This window comes from Anomaloglossus baeobatrachus, chromosome 1 (assembly GCF_048569485.1).
Source record: "Anomaloglossus baeobatrachus isolate aAnoBae1 chromosome 1, aAnoBae1.hap1, whole genome shotgun sequence".
Taxonomy (NCBI): Eukaryota; Metazoa; Chordata; class Amphibia; order Anura; family Aromobatidae; genus Anomaloglossus; species Anomaloglossus baeobatrachus.
Genome location: NC_134353.1, coordinates 521,727,553 through 521,737,970, shown reverse-complemented (window position 1 = coordinate 521,737,970; position 10,418 = coordinate 521,727,553). Strand labels below are relative to the sequence as shown.

The following is a 10,418-nucleotide window of genomic DNA, read 5'->3' as shown; positions in this document are numbered from 1 at the left end:
TGCACGACCAGCCCGCCCTGCAAAGTGTACTGTCAACGCCCCCTGCGCTGGGGCCCGGGGAGCAGAGGAATGAAAGGGGAGGGGCCTCTCAGCGTGTCCAGGTTCCCCCTCCTGCCTGCTGCTCACCGGGCCCGCTAGTGCTACAGGAGTTCCACTAGCAATGCCCGGATGGCGGCCCTGCCGCAGAGGTTAACTATATCGGCGCGCGCTGTGCACGCTGATATAGTTAATGGTATCGCAGCTCCAGGTGGGCCCCTTCTGAGCACGGGGCCCGGGGCGGCCGCACCCTCTGCCCCCCCCCTTTCTCTAGCTACGCTACTGGTTTTAGGGGTGATTTTACATATAAACAAACCCCCTAGCCCACCCTGTATATTAACACCCCTGTCATAGCTCTCATCCAGCGATGTCTCTTATCACCCCCATATCGTCATTTTTTTACAACAATATTAATTCTAATTCCTGTAACGAGACCATATTATATGGGAGGCTGTGGGGATAACATACTATATAGGATATGTGTGGGACATTATACTAGAAGCTGTGGGGATAGAATACTAGAAAGGATATGTGGGGGATATTATACTGGGAGCTGTGGGGATAGCATACTACATAGGATATGTGGGGGATATTATACTGAGGGCTGTAGGCATAGCATACTACATAGGATATGTGGGGGATATTATACTGGAGGCTGTGGGGATAACATACTACATAGGATATGTGGGGGATATTATACTGGGGGCTGTCGGGATAGCATACTACATAGGATATGTGGGGGATATTATACTGGGGGCTGTCGGGATAGCATACTACATAGGATATGTGGGGGATATTATACTGGGGTCTGTCGGGATAGCATACTACATAGGATATGTGAGGGATATTATACTGGGGGCTGTCGGGATAGCATACTACATAGGATATGTGGGGGATATTATACTGGGGGCTGTCGGGATAGCATACTACATAGGATATGTGGGGGATATTATACTGGGGGCTGTCGGGATAGCATACTACATAGGATATGTGGTGGATATTATACTGGGAGCTGTGGGGATAGAATACTAGAAAGGATATGTGGGGGATATTATACTGGGGGCTGTGGGGATAGCATACTACATAGGATATGTGTGGGACATTATACTGGGAGCTGTGGGGATAGAATACTAGAAAGGATATGTGGGGGATATACTGGGGGCTGTCGGGATAGCATACTACATAGATATGTAGGGGATATTATACTGGGGGCAGTCAGGATAGCATACTACATAGGATATGTGGGGGATATTATACTAAGGGCTGTCGGGATAGCATACTACATATGATATGTGGGGGATATTATACTGGGGGCTATCGGGATAGCATACTACATAGGATATGTGGGGGATATTATACTGGGAGCTGCGGGGATAGAATACTAGAAAGGATATGTGTGGGATATTATACTGGGGGCTGTGGGGATAGCATACTACATAGGATATGTGGGGGATATTATACTGAGGGCTGTGGGGATAGCATACTACATAGGATATGTGGAGGACATTATACTGGAGGCTGTGGGGACAGCATACTACATAGGATATGTGGGGGATATTATACTGAGGGCTGTCGGGATAGCATTCTACATAGGATATGTGGAGGAAATTATACTGGAGGCTGTGGGGATAGAATACTACATAGGATATGTGGGGGATATTATACTGGGGGCTGTCGGGATAGCATACTACATAGGATATGTAGGGGACATTATATTGGAGGCTGTGGGGATAGAATACTACATAGGATATGTAGGGGACATTATACTGGGAGCTGTGTGGATAGCATACTACATAGAATATGTAGGGGACATTATACTGGGGGCTGTGGGGATAGAATAATACATAGGATATGTAGGGGACATTATACTGGGAGCTGTGTGGATAGCATACTACATAGAATATGTAGGGGACATTATACTGGGGGGCTGTGGGGATAGAATACTACATAGGATTTGTAGGGGACATTATACTGGGAGCTGTGTGGATAGCATACTACATAGGATATATAGGGGATATTATACTGGGGGGCTGTGGGGATAGCATACTACATAGGATAATATACTGGGTGCTGTGGAAACTTCATACTGTAACGGGGACTGCGGTGACAATACTGTATAGGTGGCTGTAGGGGACCATACTTTATTAAAGACTGTTATTGACCTTAAATTTTGGTATATGCTGACCATCTATATATATAATTGCCTTATTCTGTCTGTCTGTCTGTCTGTCTGTCATGCTCCAAAATTGTGTTACGGTGACACAAAGCTGATTGGCCGCTGGGCTCGCCATGGCCCCGCCCCCCCACACGGATTGGCCTCTCGCCCCGGATCTCTGCAGGCCCCGCCCCCCTCACGCAATGCACGCTCGCTCTGGCCCAACTGACACGGACCCCGACTCCCAGGTGAGTACACACACACACATCAGATCACACTCACTCTCACACACACCTCACACACACATCACATCCACACACTCACAACATCCTGGGATATCGCTTGCTTCTCGGCGGCGATCCTGTGCTGTGAGCTTTCAGGACCTGCCGGAGGATCACATGACCAGAAGCATGTGGTATCTCCGGATGTTGTGAGTGTGAGCGCGTATGTGTAATATCGTCAATGTGTGTGTGTGTATGCAATCGGGTGTGTGTGAGTGTATGCGATCGGGTGGGTGTGAGTGTATGCGATCGGGTGGGTGTGAGTGTATGCGATCGGGTGGGTGTGTGTGTGAGTGTATGCGATCGGGTGGGTGGGTGTGTGTGTGTGAGTGTATGCGATCGGGTGTGTGAGTGTCGGCAGAGGAGCACGGCGTGCTGGAGGAGGCTGGAAGGAGAGAGGCTGATCCTGGGGAAGGCTGGGAGCGGGAGGCTGAGAGAAGAGAGGCTGATGTTGGGGGAGGCTGAGGCTGGGGTAGGCTGGGAGGAGAGAGGCTGATGCTGGGGACAGAAAAGGCTGATGCTGCGGGCACAGAGGCTGATGCTGCGGGCACAGAGGCTGATGCTGCGGCCACAGAGGCTGATGCTGCGGGCAGCATGGGGGATGGAGCACTATGGGGGGTGAGTGCGCAGCATGGCGGATGGAGCACGTTTGGAAGTGCGCAGCATGGCGGATGGAGCACGTTTGGGAGTGCGCAGCATGGCGGATGGAGCACGATGGGGAGTGCGCAGCATGGCGGATGGAGCACGTTTGGGAGTGCGCAGCATGGCGGATGGAGCACGTTTGGGAGTGCGCAGCATGGCGGATGGAGCACATTTGGGAGTGCGCAGCATGGCGGATGGCGCACGTTTGGGAGTGCGCAGCATGTCGGATGGAGCACGTTTGGGAGTGCGCAGCATGGCGGATGGAGCACGTTTGGGAGTGCGCAGCATGGCGGATGGAGCACGTTTGGGAGTGCGCAGCATGGCCGATGGAGCACGTTTGGGAGTGCGCAGCATGGCGGATGGAGCACGTTTGGGAGTGCGCAGCATGGCGGATGGCGCACGTTTGGGAGTGCGCAGCATGTCGGATGGAGCACGTTTGGGAGTGCGCAGCATGGCGGATGGAGCACGTTTGGGAGTGCGCAGCATGGCGGATGGAGCACAATGGGGAGTGCGCAGCATGGGGGATGCAGCACGATGGGGAGTGCACAGCATGGCGGATGGAGCACGTTTGGGAGTGCGCAGCATGGCGGATGGAGCACGTTTGGGAGTGCGCAGCATGGCGGATGGCGCACGTTTGGGAGTGCGCAGCATGGCGGATGGAGCACGTTTGGGAGTGCGCAGCATGGCGGATGGAGCACGTTTGGGAGTGCGCAGCATGGCGGATGGAGCACGTTTGGGAGTGCGCAGCATGGCGAATGGAGCACGTTTGGGAGTGCGCAGCATGGCGGATGGAGCACGTTTGGGAGTGCGCAGCATGGCGGATGGCACACGTTTGGGAGTGCGCAGCATGGGGGATGGAGCACGTTTGGGAGTGCGCAGCATGGCGGATGGAGCACGTTTGGGAGTGCGCAGCATGGCGGATGGAGCACGTTTGGGAGTGCGCAGCATGGCGGATGGCGCACGTTTGGGAGTGCGCAGCATGGGGGATGGAGCACGTTTGAGAGTGCGCAGCATGGCGGATGGAGCACGTTTGGGAGTACGCAGCATGGCAGATGGAGCACGTTTGGGAGTGCGGAGCATGGCGGATGGAGCACGTTTGGGAGTGCGCAGCATGGCGGATGGAGCATGTTTGGGAGTGCGCAGCATGGCGGATGGAGCACGTTTGGGAGTGCGCAGCATGGCGGATGGAGCACGTTTGGGAGTGCGCAGCATGGCGGATGGAGCACGTTTGGGAGTGCGCAGCATGGCGGATGGCGCACGTTTGGGAGTGCGCAGCATGGCGGATGGAGCACGTTTGGGAGGGCGCAGCATGGGAGATGGAGCACGATGGGGAATGCGCAGCATAGGGGATGGAGCACGATGGGGAATGCGCAGCATGGGGGATGGAGCTCGATGGGGGGTGCGCAGCATGGGGGATGGAGCACGATGGGTGGTGCGCAGCTTGGGGGATGGAGCACGATGGGGGGTGCGCAGCATAAGGGATGGAGCACGATGGGAGGTGCACACCTCCCCCAACACACACACACACGCGCACTGCACAACACACAGACACCGTGGCATACATAAATATACACATATACCGCGCAACACACACACTTCACAAAACATACCTCCCCCCAAAACACACACAAACCACGCAACACACACACACACACAATGCTACAGACACACAGCGCTACACAAACAACGCAACACACGCAACACACACAACGCAACACACAAACAACACCGCTCTCACCCCCCGCCACACCCAGACAACACCCAGAACATGTACAGCCCCTACACAAACACTTGGTAACTACACACAACAACATCTATATATATATAGCAAAAATCATACATGAACTACACAATACGTAAATTCTAGAATACCCGATGCGTAGAATCGGGCCACCTTCTAGTACTATATAAAGATCTGTGGGGGACATTATACTCTATATGCGGCTGTGGTGACCATATTGTATATGGGGCTGTGGTGGACATCATATTATATACTAAGTGGCTGTAGTGGATATTATACTGTGTGGTGCTGTCGTGGGCTTTATACTGTATATAGGGAATGGTGGAGGACATCATTGTATATATGGGGGGCTGTGGTGGTTACCATACTATATATTTGGAGACTGTGGTGGATATCGTTCTGCATGGGGGGGGGGTCTGTGGTGGACATCATAGTGTATATTAGGGGGCTGTTGTGGATATACTATATGGGCGGCTGTGGTAGCCATCATACTGTGTAGGGGGACAATGTGAGGAGGGGGGTACAGTTTGGAGAGGACAACATAGTAGGCAGTTTTGTTGGGAACTGTATTAGTCACATGATGGACTTTAAAAATAATACTTATCCCTTAATGTGTAATGGGGTCTGTTTAGTGTCCATTAGGGGGTTCCCCAAATTCTGAAAACCAAATGTGAAACCAAAAGCTCCCCGGTTCTAGTTAGGTTGTATTAGTTTCCATAACTGTCCTGGGGTGTGACATATAAAATACAGGACGGCAGGGATGGATACTGCTGATGGTCCCTGGTGTTGTGTAAATGTCCCACAAAGAATGAATGACTCTAGATCTAACTTTGAGAACCACTCCCTATTGAGCCTCACATCTAAAGTTACACCACTTTTATTATTTTTGCTGGTATTCTTATTATAAAGGTCACAATACTAGTGTACGTGGTTGTCAGAGCTTGTACCTGCCCCATTGGAGGCCATTGGAGAGGGGGTTTGTTAGGGGTCCTCCTGATACCTTAGTCTTTGACCCTTTCCTTTACACGTGGGGGCTGAGGGTTCATAGTGGGGGGAGGCCATCGGAGTCATCTGGTTTTTGGTTCTTTGTGCACTATTTTTCTTTTATATTAGATGATATTTCATTAATTATTATATTTCTTTATAAGGGGGTATATTTCTTTATTTTGAAGATATTTAACTAGATTTCTTTACTTGTCTTTTATTCCCTATTTACTGCTATCAAATAAAAAGACCACGTGGCATCAAAAGCTCTGATGACATCACTGCCTTTTATGACATCACGAGGATCCAGACGTTCTATGCTATGACATCACAATGACCTAGTTCCATAAGAACGTCGCCCGCAGTCAGATCTGCACATTCACAGGGACACAGAGGACGAAGATGGAGGCGATTCGTGGTGAGGTTAGAGTCACAATGTGAGTGTGTAAGAAACATCAACCTGCACATGGATTCTGTCCTGTGCATATTACAGGCTACCTGTGGGGGAGCTCATCTACAGCAGAAACCTGATCACCAGATGTGTACACACTCACATGACCTCGGTCACTGGCATATCGTATCGGATGATAGGCATTGGATGCCATATGCTAGTGTGACTCTAGCCTAAAAGACTCCCAAAAGGCTCCTAAAAGGCTCCTAAAAGGTATGTACCACAGCGACACACCCACCATCCTCACATACTGTACAGCTCTGGCAAAAAAGTTGATAATCATTAAGAAACAACAATACTAATAATGTTTTACCTCAGGAAAAGTTCAGAAATCAATATTTTGTGGAATAACCATGATTTATAATCACAGCTTTCATGTGTCTTGGCTGCTTTCCACCAGTCTTTCACGCTGCTTTTGGGTGACCGTATACCACTCCTGGTGTAAAAATTTAAGCAATCCTTCTTTGTTTGATGGCTTGTGACTATCCATCTTCGTCTTGATTACATTCCAGAGGTTTTCAATGGGGTTCAGGTCTTGATATTGGGCTGGCCATGACAGGGTTTTGATGTGGTGGTCCTTCATCCACACATTGATTGACCTAGCTGTGTGTCATGGCGCATTGTCCTGCTGGAAAAAACAATCCTCAGAGTTGGGGAACATTGCCTGAGCAGAAGGAAGCAGCTGTTTGTCCAGGATAACCTTGTATGCGGCTTTATTAATACGTCCTTCGCAAAGTTTAATCTGCCCAATTTCTAGAGTAAGGTAATCTTCCCTGATGAGTCTAATTTTCAGCTTTGTCCAACACCTGGTCATCTAATGGTTAGACGGAGAACTGGAGAGGTGTACAAGCCACAGTGTCTTGCACCCACTGTGAAATTTGGTGGAGGATCGGTGATGATCTGGAAATTTTTAAGCAAGGCTAGGGTTAGGATTATGTCCTGTATGTTACATGTGAGGGGCAGTACAATGTCTTTGTAGTGTATATCTGTATATACATGTGTCCTGTATGTTACATGTCAGGGGAAGTACAATGTCTTTGTAGTGTGTATTTCTCCCATTTGTACCATCGTTCCTCCTCCAATTCTCCCAGTTGTACCATCATTACTCCTCCAATTCTTCCAGTTGTACGATTGTTCCTCCTCCATCTCTCCCAGTTGTACCATTGTTCCTCCTCCAATTCTCCCAGTTGTACCATCGTTACTCCTCCAATTCTTCCAGTTGTACGATTGTTCCTCCTCCATCTCTCCCGGTTGTACCATCGTTCCTCCTCCATCTCTCCCGGTTGTACCATCGTTCCTCCTCCATCTCTCCCGGTTGTACCATCGTTCCTCCTCCATCTCTCCCGGTTGTACCATCGTTCTTCCTCCATCTCTCCCGGTTGTACCATCGTTCCTCCTCCATCTGTCCCGGTTGTACCATCGTTCCTCCTCCATCTCTCCCGGTTGTACCATTGTTCCTCCTCCATCTCTCCCGGTTGTACCATCGTTCCTCCTCCATCTCTCCCGGTTGTACCATCGTTCCTCCTCCATCTCTCCCGGTTGTACCATCGTTCCTCCTCCATCTCTCCCGGTTGTACCATCGTTCCTCCTCCATCTCTCCCGGTTGTACCATCGTTCCTCCTCCATCTCTCCCGGTTGTACCAGCGTTCCTCCTCCATCTCTCCCGGTTGTACCATCGTTCCTCCTCCATCTCTCTCCTCCCATCACTTCTTTCTTCCCTGAATCTGTGATCTTGTTTTGATATAAGTAATCTTTTCTTACAGAAGCGTCGATTTGGTTCTGGACCTTTCCATTTGTATAACACTCACAAAGCAATGAGGACGACACCAGCAGGTATGTATGGAGGGGCCTGTATTCTTAGGGCACGTTCAGGGGTTTTGGTGCTAATAACATTATTTTTTCATGTCTCCTAATAAAAATTTTCTGTTTTCAGTTCCAGTTAGTGAGTGGGACCACGAATTGGGCGGACAAGTCAATGAAAATACCGCTCTTGTGACAGTCTCCATCTGAAGCCTCAAAACGATCACAAGACGGATCACACACTACATTGTGTCTTTTCTGTTAAGTGATCATCCGTTTTTCAGGACGATCACTTATTTCTGGCATTTTTTTCGGCGTCTGAACGGTTTTTTGTTCTTTTCCTGAAGCGCTTTGTCGACGCTTTTTCCGTTTTTGAGTAACGTTTTTAATAATTTTTTTTGACAACTTTTTAAGGGGATTTTTTGGCCCAAAACACAAAACGAGTGAAAAAGGCGTCATCGGGGCGTATTTTTTATCCTATTGCTTATTATATATATGGAGTTTTTGTAGCGGGGCCCGATTCATCAGGACCAGCGTTGTTTCCGCTTGTTCTGAGGAGGGGCTGTTACGTCACCACCGGAGTCCGCTCCAGCGACTTCTGCTCCGATCGCCACGCCGTGTTCCTGCCGTGAATGGTGATGGGAGAGGAGTCCCTGTTCTGCTATAGTGATCTCCAGGGCCCTGTGTAATTCCAAATCCCTGTATAGGGGTTAAAGGGTTCTGGGGGTCCTGCTTCCACTTTCCAGATCCAGTCCCCTGTCCATCATCCACGTTCCAGATCCAGTCCCCTGTCCATCATCCACTTTCCAGATCCAGTCCCCTGTCCATCATCCACTTTCCAGATCTAGTCCCCTGTCCATCATCCACTTTCCAGATCCAGTCCCCTGTCCATCATCCACTTTCCAGATCCAGTCCCCTGTCCATCATCCACGTTCCAGATCTAGTCCCCTGTCCATCATCCACTTTCCAGATCCAGTCCCCTGTCCATCATCCACTTTCCAGATCCAGTCCCCTGTCCATCATCCATGTTCCAGATCTAGTCCCCTGTCCATCATCCACTTTCCAGATTACGAGTACTGAGTGGCTCTAGTCTGTCCATTACATCCCACCTGAGTCTGTTGATCCAGGCAGGCGCCAGTGTGCAAGCAAAGATGTCGTGAGCGAACGCTCGCTTGTTCACGATAATCTTTCAGTGTAAATTTTATCCCTTTTTTTCCGTTTTTTTTTGCTTTTTATCAGCATTTTTGTACTTCTTTTTAATCCGATGGATAAAACGGGAAGACGCTAAGAAAAAGCAAAAAAACACGACGGTTTTAGGGGCGGGGAAAAAAAAGACACAGTGTGAACATACCTTACACATTACAGAACACAGACGGACGTCACACGACGAGGACGCTCATACACGGACAGAGCTGGTTCACTACAGACATTAGCAGTTTATTGTGTATTATGTATATTGTGAGGCTTATCCTAATTAGTAGTTAAGTGTATATTTGTATATTATGTATATTGTAGTAGTTAATTGTATTTTTGTATATTATGTACATTGTGAGCCTTAACCTCTCAATGACCAGACACGGTTTTTCCGTTTATCATCCATCTGCGATATTTTTGACCCTTTTTCTCGTAGAGATGATTTTTTTTCCATATTTATTTGTTCTGTTTTTGTCCTAAAGTCATTAAGAGGTGAGGACGATATTCCTGGAGTGTAAATTGTATTGCATGTGCGGCATCAGGCAGGCAGTATGGGCGGCACGGTGGCTCAGTGGTGATTTACACTGGTGCTTTGCGGACAACATCTGCAAGGAGTTTGTATGTTCTCCCCGTGTTTGCGTGGGTTTCCTCCGGGGTCTCCGGTTTCCTCCCACACTCCAAAGACATACAACAAAAGGGGGCGATCAGTATTGGAGAAAGATCGCTGTCTTCTATGTAATCTGGGGCAGTTCCGCTCTTTTAGGCTGCGTTCACACCTCGCAGGTTTGATGCGGATTTTACACACAACTTATTTTTCCACCCCAGGAAAGTGGGTGAGTTTATCTTCCTCTCACCCCCATTCCAGTCTGTGTGGGGCACAATCCATATGGAAATCAGCTTTTTTATGCTGTTTTTATTTTTTTATTTACAGCATGCCGATTTCTGTAGCGGATTTTACATATTCATTTCACTGTGGATCCTTAAATCTTGCAGGTAATCTGCCGGCCGGGCATGAAATATGGAGGACTTTTTTTTCTCCACGCATAAACACTGCAGATTTAATTTTATCATCCAGTTGTAAAATCCGCACCAAATACGCAAAGTGTGAACAAAGCCTAAAAGGTCCAGATCTGC

At 49.0% G+C, this 10,418-nt stretch overlaps 1 long non-coding RNA gene across 1 annotated transcript; it reads left to right on the top strand.

Annotated features, from left to right (window-relative positions):
• The first annotated feature begins 6,234 nt into the window (after positions 1–6,234).
• On the top strand, positions 6,235–9,306 carry LOC142243977 (uncharacterized). The gene is made up of 3 exons (XR_012724418.1): positions 6,235–6,503; positions 8,054–8,123; positions 8,224–9,306. It is a non-coding gene; the product is annotated as an uncharacterized LOC142243977 (long non-coding RNA).
• Positions 9,307–10,418: the final 1,112 nt, after the last annotated feature.